Source organism: Triticum aestivum, chromosome 1A (genome assembly GCF_018294505.1).
Source record: "Triticum aestivum cultivar Chinese Spring chromosome 1A, IWGSC CS RefSeq v2.1, whole genome shotgun sequence".
Classification (NCBI taxonomy): Eukaryota; Viridiplantae; Streptophyta; class Magnoliopsida; order Poales; family Poaceae; genus Triticum; species Triticum aestivum.
Genome location: NC_057794.1, coordinates 10,421,662 through 10,437,427, shown reverse-complemented (window position 1 = coordinate 10,437,427; position 15,766 = coordinate 10,421,662). Strand labels below are relative to the sequence as shown.

General features: G+C 44.5%; 1 pseudogene; it reads right to left on the bottom strand.

The window, feature by feature from the left end:
- Nucleotides 1-9,870: 9,870 nt before the first annotated feature.
- LOC123067134 (wall-associated receptor kinase 2-like) lies at nt 9,871-13,079 on the bottom strand (annotated as a pseudogene).
- Between the last annotated feature and the right edge of the window lie 2,687 nt (nt 13,080-15,766).

Sequence of the window (15,766 nt, the reverse complement as noted above, 5' to 3'; positions counted from 1 at the left end):
GAGAAGTCACTTTCTTGCAAATGATCTTGTTGACATGTCATCTTTGCTCGATTTGAAGAAGGAAGCAAGGAGTATCGCTAAGCTGATTAATAGTTTACAAATCAACAAGATTAGTCGCTTGGCCAATGGGGTAGCTCATCAATTGCAACATTTTGCTTTTTGATAATAGATCGGATGGTATTCTTATTAATGATGTACCGCCCCGTGTGGTGAATTCTGTAATGAACGATTGTAACATCTCTTTTGAATAATTAATATTAGAGGTGGTGTTCAAAAAGAAGAAGTCACTTTCTTGCAGCAATTTATTAGTAGCATGATATTATAGAAGTGGAAATAGTAGTAGCAGTAGTAACAGTAAAAGTAGCAATTTGGTAGCAAGTGTAGCAGCAACACTAATAGTAACCTGAGCAAAGACAACATTATAAAAGCGTAGACATGGAGTAGTGATGGATATTTGTATGAAATTCATTATGTAACGGTCACAACCTAGAGTAATACACAATAGCTCCAATTCAATCATCATATATAGGCATGTATTTCATATATAGCTCCAATTCAATACGTGCATGTGGTAAGAACTTGCATAACATTTTTTGTCCTGCCCTTCGTGGTAGTGGAAGGAAGAGCGGCAGAAGGGAGAGAGGGAACTGCCGCGCGGAAATGTCCCTCCCGCCAAATCTTGCTAGCGACAGAGGTCACCCTCGAGTCGGCCTCCCGCCCCGTGTTTCTAAAGGTTGAGGGGAAGAATTTGCCGCGCCCCGTAATTTTTTTAAAGGCCGCGGTCCGATATTGTATTTGTTCGAGCCATTTTTTTCTCGCAAAACTGTTAACCGGCAGTTATTTTGCAGTTCGGCGCGATATAAGGAGTCTGCTAGAGATGCTCTTAAGTTAACCCATACTAGATGTATGATTGGTGCTGTATATCTTTGTGAGGGCTTTGGAGAACAGATACTAAAATCTTATTTTGGAGTTCAAACCAAGATAACTTTTACCTGTGCCCCTCTTGCTTGTACTAGCCTAACCCGCGCGGCGGCACGCCGCGCTCGATGATCACTCGCAGATATGTTCAATCTACTGATTCAAGAGTGGATCAGTGCATGCTGATTTAATCTTAGAATAATATATAGAGACATTGAAGCAATCGAACATACGAAGCTATTGAAATGTTGCAAATGTAGGGATACAAAGGTACAAATTAAAAGCGGCACACTCTTGAGGCAAACAAATTATTCAAACTACATACAGTTCGCTGCAGACAGGGAACTGTATATAAAAACACAAATACACTACATAGATAAGCTAGAAGTAGTTGTTAATGGATTAGATCATCCTAGTATATCCTCCTACAGGATTGGTGCCTGTGATAAAATGATAAAGTGATTTTGCAAGTTCTTGGATACGTCCGACGGGAGGGTGCGCGCCCTTATATGTGATAATGGGATCGTCGCTGTCTGGGCGTTGGGGATACATACAAAGTGGTAATATATCAAAGAAGCCATTGCATATCTTTGCCAAAATCATTGTCTGTCTTGCAAACTTGTTTTGCTTTGTGCTTACTTGCTGGCGGGCCATATTGAACTGCCATTGCTTTGTTTGAGCCTTCTCTCTTACTGCAAACAGCCTTTCCTTTGTGACTTCAAGGGCATAGTAATTATGATCATTGATAGAAATACTATAGTCTGCACAGCGCATGCAATGCACGTATGCAACCCGATGAATATATCCCGCTGAATGCAGTGCACGCATGCAACCCAATGAATATACCCCACTGCATGCAGTGCATGCATGCAACCAGATGAATATACCCCACCGACATGCAGTGCACGCATACAACCCGATGAAATGGGCCGGTAAGTGTCAGGTGTTGCCGCAGAGTCCTTTTTGGGCAATAAAACGATGAAGGTCCGATTAATTCTTTCAGTATGCGCATAAAGGTTGTAAAGTTTCTAAAAAACATAAAGGTTGTAGAACTCATCGAAGAAACAGGATGCAGGAATTTCTTGCAAAGCTAAACATGCTTGGATGGAGATATGGTTATTTATGATGTTCGTTAATTCGTGAGTATTAAGTACTGGTCCGTCCAAGGTACAACAAGTCCATTCAAATATCTTGATATCTCATATTAATTGATTCTGGAAAATAATTTGCCTGGACTTTAGTACTAGCCTCACGGATGATGCATTGTTGCCTTCCATACCCCATCACCCAAGAAACCAAGAAACCAAGGCGTTATTCAAAATACCTCTATATAGGTCGCCCCACTCGTTCTTGCAAGAAACCAAGCAATACAGAGCTTACAACACAATTCAAGTTTGCTCTTATATCATGGGACGGAGGGAGTACAACACACCCTTAGTGCACACAGAAAAAATGGGTGACGTCAAATTAGCCGATGAAAATTGAACGGAACTACCGGCACATGGGCGAGGCCTTAGGATTTCAGAGTGAAACTCACGCTCCACCTCAAGGGGTCGAGCAGGACCTTAACAACAACTACACATAGAAAAACCTACTAGTATGGTGCCCTAGAATACCAAACAAAACTAAAGTCATCCTAGGCGTATATGGTATGCAGTTAGCAAAATCCAACCAGGAACACTGGTGGAAAAAAGGCCTTTGGTCGCGGTTCGCAACTGCCATTAGTCGCGGTTGCGCAACCGCGACAGAACGGGCGCGACTAAAGGCCCCCCCCTTTAGTCGCGGTTGCTTAAGAACCGCGACTAAAGGCCCGTCCACGTGGGCGCCAGGTGGCCGTCGGGGCGGAGGACCTTTAGTCGCGGTTCTTCTGGCCAACCGCGACTAAAGGCCGCCGCAGGTTTAGGGTTTTAGCCCCCCCCCTTAAACCTGTTTTCTGTTTAATTTGTATTGTTTTATTTCTTTTGTGCTTTATTTTAATTTTGAAGGAGTTTCATATATTCTACGGTACTACATACATGCATATGAATGTACAATTTCAAATAAATTTGAAATTAGAACCAAAAAGAATTCAAGAGGAATATACAATATATATTCAATATCATCGGATGACCATATACAATTTTGAACAAGTTTCCATACATGATTTAATGCATATAAAGTTCTACGTCCTCGTAATAGTGTTCTCCTTTAGGATGGAGGACTTCCCTGCTGAACCATCCAGCTAGTTCCTCTTGAAGTGGTCGAAAGCGAGCTTCTGGACTAAGCATCCACCGGAGGTTATTCCTCTGAGCATTGGTATCACTCGGAACCCGCTCAGAGGTGTATCTCCGGATCATCTCACAGACATAGTATCCACATAGATTGGTCTCCGGTGGCTGAATATCCCCAGCATTCTTAGCCTTTAACATTTTGAATTCTAGCTCTTTTTTGAATTCACCGACCTTTGTATCTACGAACCGTCTCCAAACCCTACGAGGCAAAGAAAATTAAATGAACAAAAGAGTTATTAATTAGTTACTTGATATTAGGAAATGAACGAAATAGGCCGATCGATATAGAGCGCAAATGAATGAAAATAATTACTTCTGCAGCATTCTTCTCATGCCGCCCCAAAGCTTTGGATCCATATTCACAGAGTCGTGGACGAGACATTCTGAGGTGTTAACTTTAATTACTAGCAGAATCCAGTGGAACCTGCGGACACGATACATGCACAGTACGTCATGCATAACTCATCGATTAGCCGGCCACATACCATGCATGGAGTAAACAAAAGAGAATGTGCTCAAGACAGAAACACTCACTCAAAATGGTAAGGAAATAGAATATCACTTTTGAGTTCCTGCTTTGTAAGAAACTGCCACAGGTCTGCCTCCACGTCGGCGGGGTAACGCTCCAACACATGTCCATTAACGATGTGTGGGTCAATGAACCCAACATCATGGATGTTTCTTACTCTGCATTCCTTAATCTTCATTCTGCATGTATAATAGCGGACACAACAATATAGTTAGGACATATATATAGTGCAGGCAATATGAACGAGATGGGGTAGAAATTAATAAATCACTTACAGAACGTAGCAACTGATGATAGATTTATCGAGCTCGCGCAGATTGAAAAGCTGGAACAATTCACTCAGTTCAATTTGTACATAGTAATGTTTGAAGTGATGCTCATGTCTAACTTCCGCATAAATATATTCTTTGGCGTTTTTATTTTTTATGTAACCCTTGTACCATTTCAGCAGACCTTTCATTTGTGGAGGTAGATCCTTTTCCTGCGCAGGCTCGACGAGAGGCCCATTCTTGACATATGTAATTACTACCTCCTTCACTGGCGCCTCATCAAGGCCTAACAGTTCACGAAGAGTAATACCTAAGTTGGCCGCTTGTTCTCTGGCACTCGTTACAGTCAATCCCTGTGCTGCCGCAGCTTGTATGATCTCGGGGGCATCCGGATAGAAGGCTTTCACTATAAGCGGGGCAATCGATTGTTTACTTTGTTCCCCGAGCTGGGCAACTTGTTTCCCGCTTTTTTTACTTTCGGCCTTCTCTCGCTCTTTGTTCTCCTTGAACATGAGTGCCTGCCTGCGAAGTTCACGTGCATAGTCGTTAGGCAGATTCTTCGCGGCTTGGGACGGTGTGCTCAAAAATGACTTAGCCCACTTCTTTTGCTCATCAGAAAATACTGGCTTGGGCTCGGGCTCTCTTTTCTTCTTGCAGTCCGCCTTCCATTTCTCCAAATCAGCAGCCGCGGCCGCGTCGACTTCCTCGGCACTACGTTCCCAAGGCCTTGTGGGGAGAGGCTTCAGTGATGGCTCCGGTACCTTTGTGGTCTTAGGTACATAAGGGTCCGGGTTAATAATCCAGGACTGCTTCTGCTTCTTTGCCGGAGGTGGATTGGGGGGCGGCGTCTGATCACCCGCCGGACGAGGACTGGGGGGCGGCGGCTGATCACCCGCCGGACGTTGTGGACTGGGGGGCGGCGTCGGCTGACGTGACGGAGGTGTAGGTGAACCGCCACCACCACCACCACCACCACCACCACCACCACCGCCACCGCCACCACCATCACCGTAGGGGGGTGGACTTGTTGTCCTTGGCGCCTCGCCTGGAAACTTGATAAACTTCTTTTGCTATAGAATGAAATGGCGCTTGACATCTCCAAGTCTTTTCTCCCCTTCAGGTGTAGCAATGTCAATCTCCAGGTCCTCAAACCCTTGGACTATGTCCTCCACCGTGACACGAGCATAGCCATCTTGAATGGGGTTGTTGTGGTGGAGTGCTCCAGGTAAACATGGTAAAGCACTGCCGATGGCTACCTTCATGGACATGTTCCCGATAGGATAATACAGATGACATTCTTTCATCTCCTTTATATCGTCCACGGGGTAGCGAGGAGGCTCCGGTGAAGTAATTTCGACCACCAGAGGCTCCGGTGCAGTAATTTGGACCACCAGAGGCTCCGGTGCAGTAATTTCGATCGTCGGTGCATCTGCACCAGCCGGTGGGGCCTCCGTGGAAGCCACGCTGCTTCTCCGCTGCTGGCTTCCGAGATCCGCTGGATGATCTTCATGCTGCACCCGAGCTGCATCTCTTTCGGCTACTAGTACACTCATGGTTTTCTTCATCACATCAATTTCCGATGCCAACCGCGCCACAACATCTGCTTCCCGATCCATCTTTCTCTTACGACTTCTGTAACCGTACGGGTCATCGTTCTGGGGGAACCCTATTTTCCACGGAATGTGCCCCATGCCTCGTACACGTCCTCCGTGTTCAGGATTCCCGAGGGCTTTTGTCAGCGCGTCGTTCTCTCTGTTGAACTTGATCTTCCCCTGTTGAGCATCCCTCATTGCGTTAATAAGGGCTTGGGTGGGTTTAATTAATTTGCCCCGGTAAACACACTCCCCTGTCTCCGGGTTCAGCGTTCCCCCATGCCCGTACCACCAGCTTTTGGCCCTTGGGTCCCATCCCTCCGTACCTGGACGGATTCCTCGCGCCCTCTGCTCGTTCTCCATCTTCTCCCACCTAGGCTCCCAAAGGCGATACCCTCCTGGCCCCATAACATGATTGTACTCCTTCTTAGCCGCATTTTCCTTATTTTTTTTGATATTTGAATGAACTGCTCCGATTTCTTTTGCTTCACAAATTCTGGCCAATCATGTTTCAGTTTCTCATATTGTCCTTTGAAATCCGGAGTCTTGTTCTGCTTGACAAAGTCATGGGCTAGATTTTGCTTGAATTTCCGGAATGCGTCGGCCATCTTATGAAGAGCGAACTGTTTGACTAGCCTCCTCCTCTCCTTGTTTTCCTCAATCTTGTTACCCTCCTCATCGAATTTGTTGTATTCCGGAGGTAGAACGAAATGTTCCATAAGCTTCTTGAAGCAATCTTTTTTTGTTCTCTTATCGACAAAAGTGAAACCATCAATTCGTGCCTTCTTTGGCTCATTCCACTCCTGGACGGTGATCGAGACGTTGTCTCTAACAATGGCTCCGCATTGGCTGACAAACTTGGTGGCGTTCTTGCGGGGCTCCAGCGGCCTGCCGGTTGCACTGTCGACAACCTCGATGGTGCATGTTTCTCCTTGTTTCATCGTCTTGGTTGCGCCACGCTTTGACGACGTACTCGATTGTTTCGACAATCCGGCCGAGGGCTAAAATAAGAAAGAGTCGCGCGCGTTAGTACACACATATTTATTCAAATCAGTTAGTTTGTATCACCAGAGGCTCAATGTATATATATACCTCGGCGCCGGAGGTGGTTGCTACTTCCATTTGAAGATCGTCGTTTATCGACGTTTGTTCGGCATCATCTTGCTGACGGCGCCCTTCATCTTCACCGTCAAGGTTCAGATAAGAAGAGATATCATCTTCTTCTTCTCCGGTCGGCACATATAGAATATCGCCGTTTATGATGCCGAACATATGTGCTTCACCGTCCGGATCATAGTTGTCCATAATCGGGTCAGCTCTATCGTCCGCCATTATGTCAGTCCTGAAAACATGTAGTAAAAACAAATTAATTAAGTGAAGAAGGGGGGCGGTGGCGGTGGCGGTGGCGAAAGGGCGGTGGCGAAAGGAGGGGGCGAGGAAGGGGTGGGAGAGGGTGTCGCGGTAGAGCGCGAGACGGGGCGGCAGACGACGGCGTCACGGAGAGGGGAGGCGAGGACAACACATTTATAACCCTCGCCGTCCCCTCTCGATCCCTAAAAAAACACCGCGCGCATCGCCGCCCCCCTCGCCGCCCCTCTCCGTATAAACAAATTGTCCGAACAGAGCTTGGAGTAGAGTGGCTAGGGTTTGGCCAGGGATGCGGATGGAGACGAACATATGTGGGGTCGGGATGGCCCATGTGCAGGGCGGGGGGTTTGTTTTTCTTCTGTTTTTTTCTTATGTTTTTCTTCTGTTTGTTTTTTTCTTCTGTTTTTCCTTTTTTCTTCTGTTTTTTTCTTCTGTTTTTTTCTTCCTTTTTCCTTCTTTCTTCTTCTTCCTTTTTCCTTTTAAAATCAGAAAAATAAAACTAATTCATTTTAAAATCTTAAAAATACAATTATATATCAAAAAAATCAGAAAAATAAAACTAATTCATTTTAAAACCCCTTGAAGGTTTGACAAAAGGTTTGATACATCATTCAGTTCATCGACCAAATACAAAGTTTGGTACAATAAATTATTACACATCAATTCTTCCCTTGTGTCCCTGCTTGCTTACGATTGTGCCGTATCCATGGAGCATCCTCATCATTTAACTTAATGCTTGGGTCAATGTTCACTTTGAAGGGCGGAATTTCACCAAACATATTATAATCTTCTGACATGTCTGTCTTGTCCTCCACTCCCACGATGTTTCTTTTCCCTGAAAGAACAATGTGGCGCTTTGGATCATCGCATGATGTACTGATCGTTTTCTTATCTTTCCGTTTCCCATGCTGCAAAATCTTTGAACCATCTGTCGATCTTTCTCCATTGCGTTCCATCTGCGGTGTGTCTCAACTCCCCGTCCGACTTACGGTCCTCTTTGTGCCATCGCAACAACTTGGCATGCTCTTTGTTCCTGAACAGACGTTTCAACCGTGGTATTATAGGAGCATACCACATCACCTTGGCGGGAACCCTCTTCCTGGGTTTCTGGCCCTCAACATCGTCACCAGGGTCATCGCCTCTGATCTTATAACGCAATGCAGTGCATACCGGGCATTCATTCAAATTCTCGTATTCACCGCGGTAGAGGATGCAGTCGTTGATGCATGCATGTATCTTCAGAACCTCTAAACCTAGAGGGCAGACAACCTTCTTTGCTTCGTACGTACTGGCGGGCAACTCGTTATCCTTTGGAAACATATTCTTCAACATTTTCAGCAAGTTTTCAAATGCCGAGTCAGCTACACCTGCCTCTGCCTTCCATTTCAGCAAATCTAGTGTGCAGCCCAGCTTTTTCAGACCATCATCGCATCCGGGGTACAACGCCTTTCTGTGATCCTCTAACATGCGATCCAAATTCTCCCTCTCCTTTTCAGTTTCGCAGCGTCTCCGTGCATCAGCAATGGTCCGACCAAGATCATCAACGGGATCATCACGTGCCTCTTCTTCACCTTCCCCTTCACCTTCAGCATCCTCCATGAAAGTATCACCGAAATGAGCAAGATAGCTTTCATCGATGAAATCATCCCCTTCTTCATCTTCTTCCATTATAACCCCTCTTTCTCCATGCTTGGTCCAACAATTATAGCTTGGCATGAAACCGTGCCGAAGCAGATGCATGTGAACATCTCTTGAGGAAGAGTAACCCTTCTGATTCTTACAGATAACACATGGACAGATAACAAAACCCCCCTCCTTGTTCGCATTAGCCACTACGAGGAAATCTTTCAAACCCGTAGTGAACTCGCCGGAGAGTCGGTTACCGTACATCCATTGCCGATTCATCTGCATTATTATAATATAAAATATATAATTAACCATCATGCATTTGTTAAACTAACTAGCTACAAATAATATAAATTAAACAATGAACTGCACACATGCATATTTTATCAATGACACACATGCATGAAAGGTTCAAGTTGCTAACCGCGATCGAGGAGGAAAAAATAAATGAGGAACCTCAAGTGTGGCTCCAACACTTCATATCATGTTTGTTTCACCCTCTTAGGGCATTTCATCAAACACCTTGTGTGCATAAGAGGAACCAAAAGCAAACCTAGCTACACCCCCTTGTGAAGCTTGTGAAGAGAAGTGGCACCAAATGGCTAAGTGAGCGTGCTGAACTGGTATATATAGGGGAGGAGCTTTAGTCGCGGTTGGCCTGGCCAACCGCGACTAAAGGCCTTTGCGCACCTTTAGTCGCGGTTGGCCTGGCCAACCGCGACTAAAGCCCCTCACGTGCACCAGCTGGCCACCGAGCGCCCTGGGCCCAGGCCTTTGGTCGCGGTTCGTCTGCCGAACCGCGACTAAAGACTTCATTAGTCGCGGTTCCTACAGTTTCGCGACTAATGGGGCTGGACGGAAGCCTCTTTTTCTACCAGTGGAAACAATGTCTTTTGGTCTTCCGATGGTGGTACTTCCCTTGGCAAATTCGATGGCTGATGCATTAGCTAGGCGAGGTTGCGTTTCAACAACTGACTGTGTGGGTAGACGGTCCACTAGATCTTTACTCAACTTTTCCGTTTTGACTTGAATCTTAGAAGCAATCTAAGGCAGGTGTCTCTGCCGAGAAAAAAAAACACTGCATACTGTACTAGTGATGTACCTAACCCATGTATTAAATCACAACCCTATTACAATACAATGTACTCCCTCCGTCCGGAAATACTTGTCCTACAAATGGTTGTATCTAGACTTATTTTAGTTATAAGATGCATCCATTTTATCCATTCCTAGGACAAGTATTTCCGGACGGAGGGAGTAGTCGGGAAATCAATCCATGCATTTGGTCATATGAAATACAAAGTTACTCACTACAGTAGTACAAATTTCTTGGAACAACAAATACAACAATGGTTGACACTGATAGTTACCTATCTTATTCGACTTAACATACATGCTGTTGAAACTCCCATCTGGAAACAAACCTAAGGATTACGGGACCTATGCAGCGTGACAAGGCGACCTGCAACATCTGTCATTGACGGTCTTTGATCTGCTTCAAGGTTAAGACACTGAACAGCAATCTCTACCAACTTGTTGAGAAGTTCCAAATCTCTGGTCGTTGCAATTTCCTTATCAAAGAGCTCAGTCATTGTCTCCCCATTTTGGTGACACTCTAGGAAGCTCCTCACTAGGCTATTATTGTCAGAATGAGTGGCCCTCTTCCTGCTAATGAGCTCTAAGATGACGACCCCAAAACTGTAGACATCACTTTTGTCGGTCAATCGACCTGTTTGTAGGTACACGGGATCCATATAAGACATGTCACCTATGATGTTTCTAGTGTGGTCCTTGCCTTGTGCAATCAACCTTGATATGCCAAAATCCGCGATCTTTGGGGAAAAGTTCTCATTCAAGAGTATGTTTGCTGGTTTGACATCACCATGCAGGATTGTGTTATGGGTTTGTGAGTGCATATAAGCTAGACCATGTGCTGAGTCTTCAAGAATACTTAGACGTACATCCAAGTCAAGAAGCTCCTTGTTGTCAGCTCTATGAAGATTGTCCTCCAAGCTTCCTTTGGAGATGAATTCATAGACTAGCATGGGGTTATCCACTTCGAGGCAACAACCTATAAGCCTTACGATGTTCTTGTGGCTGACTTAAGACAGGATGGTGACTTCATTTGGAAATTGCTCCTTCTCTAGGACACTACGACCATTTGGTTTCTTTACTGCAACGATAACTCCATCAACAACACCCTTGTAAACTTCACCAAAGCCACCTTTACCAATTACATTGCTACTCTTTAAAACTGGTTTGAGATTCCCCCTTGTGTAAATCTTAATAGTTCTAGCTTTCTCTAATGTAAGACCACCATTCTTTTGGTAAAAGTCTTTGGCCTTCTGCTTCTCTTTGCGAAGAACAAAAAAGAATGCCAGAAATGCCAAGACAAGAATGCCACCTATTGCACCTACATGGGCAAAGAAACAAATTTAGAACTATTGTAATAATCAAAGTTTCTCGACATTAATTTGTCTGTCATCCAATTTAACTGTTGTAATGAACAAAATTAAATTTTGTTTTTACTCTTGATTTGAAGTGCGGGCAAATATGTTAAAAAAGTGGATAGCAAGATACATACAAACTGAACCATTCAATTAGGGATCCTAATATGTACCAAGTGGTAGTTACTCTCATGTCTCTTATACTACCATGTACTCCATCCGTTCCCAAATATTTATCTTTTTAGAGATTCCAAATGGACTATCACATACGGATGCATATAGACATATTTTAGAGTGTAGATTCACTCATTTTGCTCCGTATGTAATCACTTGTGAAATCTCTAGAAAGACAAATATTTAGAAACGGAGGAAGTAGTATATATAATAATTTTTCATTCTAAGTATGTTCATATACTATATCTAAGATTTTTCAAAGTGAGATATATGAAAAAATTGTTTGTGAGTCCATAGTTATTAGTATATTTTGAAAATAACTTCATATTTGTACGTATAAAGTACTTCCTCCGTCCGGAAATACTTGTCCAAGAAATGGTTGTATCCAGACTTATTTTAGTTATAGATACATTCATTGTATTCATTTATAGGACAAGTATTTCCGAAAGGAGGGAGTAATATGATAAAAAAGTTACGTACTACCTAGAATGTGGTACATATAGTCCAAAATATTATTATGAATATATAATTAATCAATCAACAACACCTGTTAAGTACATTGAAAATTAGTAACTCGTGTAGTAGGAGTATGATATATACCTACGGAAATCTGTGCTGCAAGTGGGAACTTTTGAGTGCATCGTTCGGTTCTTGGATCACGACTCCGATAACCTGGAGGGCATTCGCATTTGTAATCTCCTTGGATATCCGTGCAGACACCGTAGCAACCATACTTGGCTGGATCTGCACATTCATCAATATCTGTGTCGCGCAATGATAGAAACAATCGTTAATTAGGATGTACTGTAGATGAATAAAGAAAATGGTTTTGCTAGGTCTTAGTAGTTTGAGAGTTTTTTATTCTCCATAGATTCGTAAAAAGTGCATTTTCCAAAGAGAATTGATTTGCATTTCCCAAATTGATTGGGACTTTGATAAGATCTCAGTAGATCGATCGGGACCTGAACGAAAACACAAAATTAAGAATGGTGGGTCTTACCCGTGCATCCGCCGGCAAAGTAGGCGTTTCCCTCGTAGCCATCAGAGCACTTGCAGTTGTAGCCAGGCCCATTGGTGGAATCGACGCAACGGCTGTCAGCGCTCACGCAGGCGTACTGACCCGTCTTGGCCGCTTGCTTGCACGACGGTGTGTCGCCGGGGTTGGAGCTGTTGCCGCGGATGGCCCAGTCCAGCCACACCGGCGAGGTCCGTTTGGTGTCCATCTTGAGGTGGGAGCGGAGGAAGGTGTAGTTGGTCCTGTCGACGAGGAAGGCGTACTCGCAGGGGCTGTAGTCCATCATGGTGGAGTGGTCGTAGGGCCGGAACTTGTAGTAGTTGTGGGTGAGCCCCGGCGGGATGTCGACGTGGCAGCAGCCGACGCCGGCGCAGAGGCCGTCCTGCGCGCTCGCGGAGTTGTTGCAGAAGGACAAGCACCCGGTGTAGTAGGCGTAGCTGTCGGTGCCGCCCTCGGTCTTCCCGCTGCCGGTGTAGGCCATGGTGTTGCAGCCGACGACGACGAGCATGTTGTGCGTGTTGGAGATGCGGTACACGCCGTCCTTGTTCATCTCCGTCTCAGCGTAGCTGAAGTCCTCGGTTGAGCTGGGGCTGGACGAGTTGTAGCAGTGATACCCGATGGGGAGCAGCACCTCGGACTCGTCTGGATCCACGGAGAGGCGCACCACCCGGAGAGGCGTGCCGGCGAGGACAGGGCCGTCCTTGGTGCACTCGATCTCGAAGCCCTTGCGGAAGCATCCTGGGCCGATGCCGAAGGGGTAGGGGATGTCCACGCCGCCGCAGCTCGGCGGACACCCACCAGTGGTCGCGGTGGTAGCTGCCGCTGCCGCAAGGAGCAGCAGTAGTGTCAGTGCCGTCGACATTAGTTGCATGCTCATGCTGGGCCTGGGTGTATCTAGCTTTCCTGCAAGTCATCGTTTTTATAAGCAGCGATGAGCACTCCATTTCTTTTTGATAGTTCCTCCAATTAATTCAACTAATCGCTGCCATCCGCATTAGTTAGTAGTACTATTTTCTCCCCCATCCCAAATATTTTTTTCAGGGTGACACATTTTTTTTCGAAAAGGAGGAATACCCTCGGCCTCTGCATCTGGACGATGCATACGGCCACTTTATTGATTATAACACAAGACCTTATAAAGTCGTACAACAGTAAGACCAAAGCCACCATCTTCGCAACCTCTGTCGCTACTCCTATCTAACTAATGAAGGGGCGCTGATGGTCTGAGCCTAATACCAAACAGACCTCGCAGCCAAACCTAACATCTGAGACCTGAGGTCCCAACCAGGTTCTGTCAAAAATAAATTGAAGCAGAAAAAATACTATCCTAACCAACTAAAGTTGCCATCCTCACATAACTAAACTTGCCGTCGAAAATGTTCGGAGTTGCCATGTGCTCGTACATGACGTTTGGACGTTATCAAGATCTTTTACAAACGACTCGTAGTCACCCGGACCCTGAAACCCCAACTAATTGACCCCATATGAGCCTGGCCGCGTGCACGCTTCTCTCTCACAAGAAACTCTGGCCAAATGTCAATGAGGTGAAGTACATGACATGCTACGTTCCGCCGGTTATCCTTGTGAACAAATCATAAGCAAATACTACTATGCCGGTAATGCATGGCATCTTTCATTTTTTGGACAGCCAATGTACTCCAACTAGCGCTGACACCTATTGTATATTAGTTCTTACGGGATTGAGGATCCCAAGGATCAAGAATCTTATAGCTCATAATCTTGCAAAGAAGCTTTCTCTAATAGAATTGCCTCTAGTTGCCAGAAATCCAGTTCGGCTTTTGGGAGCATATGCTCATGAGTCATGCCCACTAAAAATGCTTTTTGCAAATGTCTTTTGAAAATAATTTATTCATTGTCACACCGAAATGCTCCAGATGTATCTCCAAAATGGCTTTTGAAGCCATCTCCTTTCCTGGAGGAAACTTGATCTCTGTACATTGCCTAGGTTGCTATAAAATATGTGGAGCCCTCTTTTGAGGGTTGTTGCCATGCTTGCCAAAAAAACTAAAAATAAATAAAAAAGATGGAATATGCGATCTTTTCCATATAGGTGTGGCAAGCTCAAAGTCAATGGCCACACTGAACTCTTTACTAAAGAGTGCTCCTATTGAGGATTTGCTAGGTCCTTTGATCAGTCATAATTTTTTTGTCGTGGTTAATGCTTGCGGCCCCAAGTTGCCTAAACCAGTCTAACTAATGCAGTTGTATCCACACTTTTCTTTGTCAACACAAATTAGGCTTTGGTCTCAATGCAACGATGCCTCTCGATATTGGAAATTTGCAAGGGCATGCACTTGCCCAGTCGCGCCAGCCGTCTGATTGCCTCACGATCGACAAAGTCGTTGGATCCCGCACCAGGGCACATTAAGTAAAGTTTTAGTTTCTGAAACTTACAATTTTGTCAGCCGCTTGTTCTGAAACTTACGAGATTGTCAGCCGCTCGTACCAAGTTACACAAGTTAAAACTTAAAACTTACTGTATTGCTGCTCACAGGTTGTAAAATGTACGTTTTTGCCGATCACTTGTAAAGTTTCAAAAGCTGAAACTTAATGAAATGTGGACAGTCCGTTGAAACATATTCAAAATGTAATTTAATTTGGACTTTTCAATCAAAAGATATGAAAGATAAAAAATTGAAAGAATTCTTTTCTCTCTCGATACCTATGTGCATCCTCTACTGAATTATCCTTGTGACAATTTTAAAATTATTCATTCAAATGCATTTCAGGAAGTTCAGCTCTATAAACTACGTTTGAAGTGTTCACGATTCAGATTATTTACAGAAACACTCGTCCAAGAGTAATGTTGATCATAGAAGGTTGAAAGAGCTCAAGATTTTAACACTGACACGGAAAAATTTTCTGAAGAAATTATTGGCAAAAGAAAAGAAAAAAGCCAATGGCTTAGATCAAATTCTTCCTCAAGGGGTGCAGTATCGATGATTTGCCAGGTCCTTGGACCGATCATCATTTATAAATATCACAAGTGGCGTTAATATACAACATCTTTGTTTTTTTTGCGGGTAAATACCTGATCTTACAGGCTGTGCCATCTCCGTCACTTCTGAGATAAAGATCTGTTCATATGCGTATAAACCTAACTGATTAAGGTATTGATTGCGGTTGTCGTGTACTTGCAACATGCAAGTTGCATTTTTAAATGACTTACACTCATGCTTGACCTACTACTACAACACGATGCATAGAGTTGCTTTGTCTTGGTGAAGGTAGCGTACACACTACACACCGTGTAAATTGCCCCATTTTCCAAACGACTCACAGTCACGCTAGCGGCTGGTTTGACCTCGAAACCCCAACTAATTACAGCCATTGCATGTGAGCTTGGTGCCGTTCACGCGCATTAAACGGATCAAGACAAAGTTTTTGTCTATCGAGAAACTCTATCCAAAGTCAATGGGGTGAGATCCGGAGGACTTGTGAAGTCCCGTCGGTCATCCTTAAAAAAGCATAACCAGAAAGCACTCCATATGCCAAGCTCAAAGTATGACATTGCTTTTCATTTACATGCATTTCAGA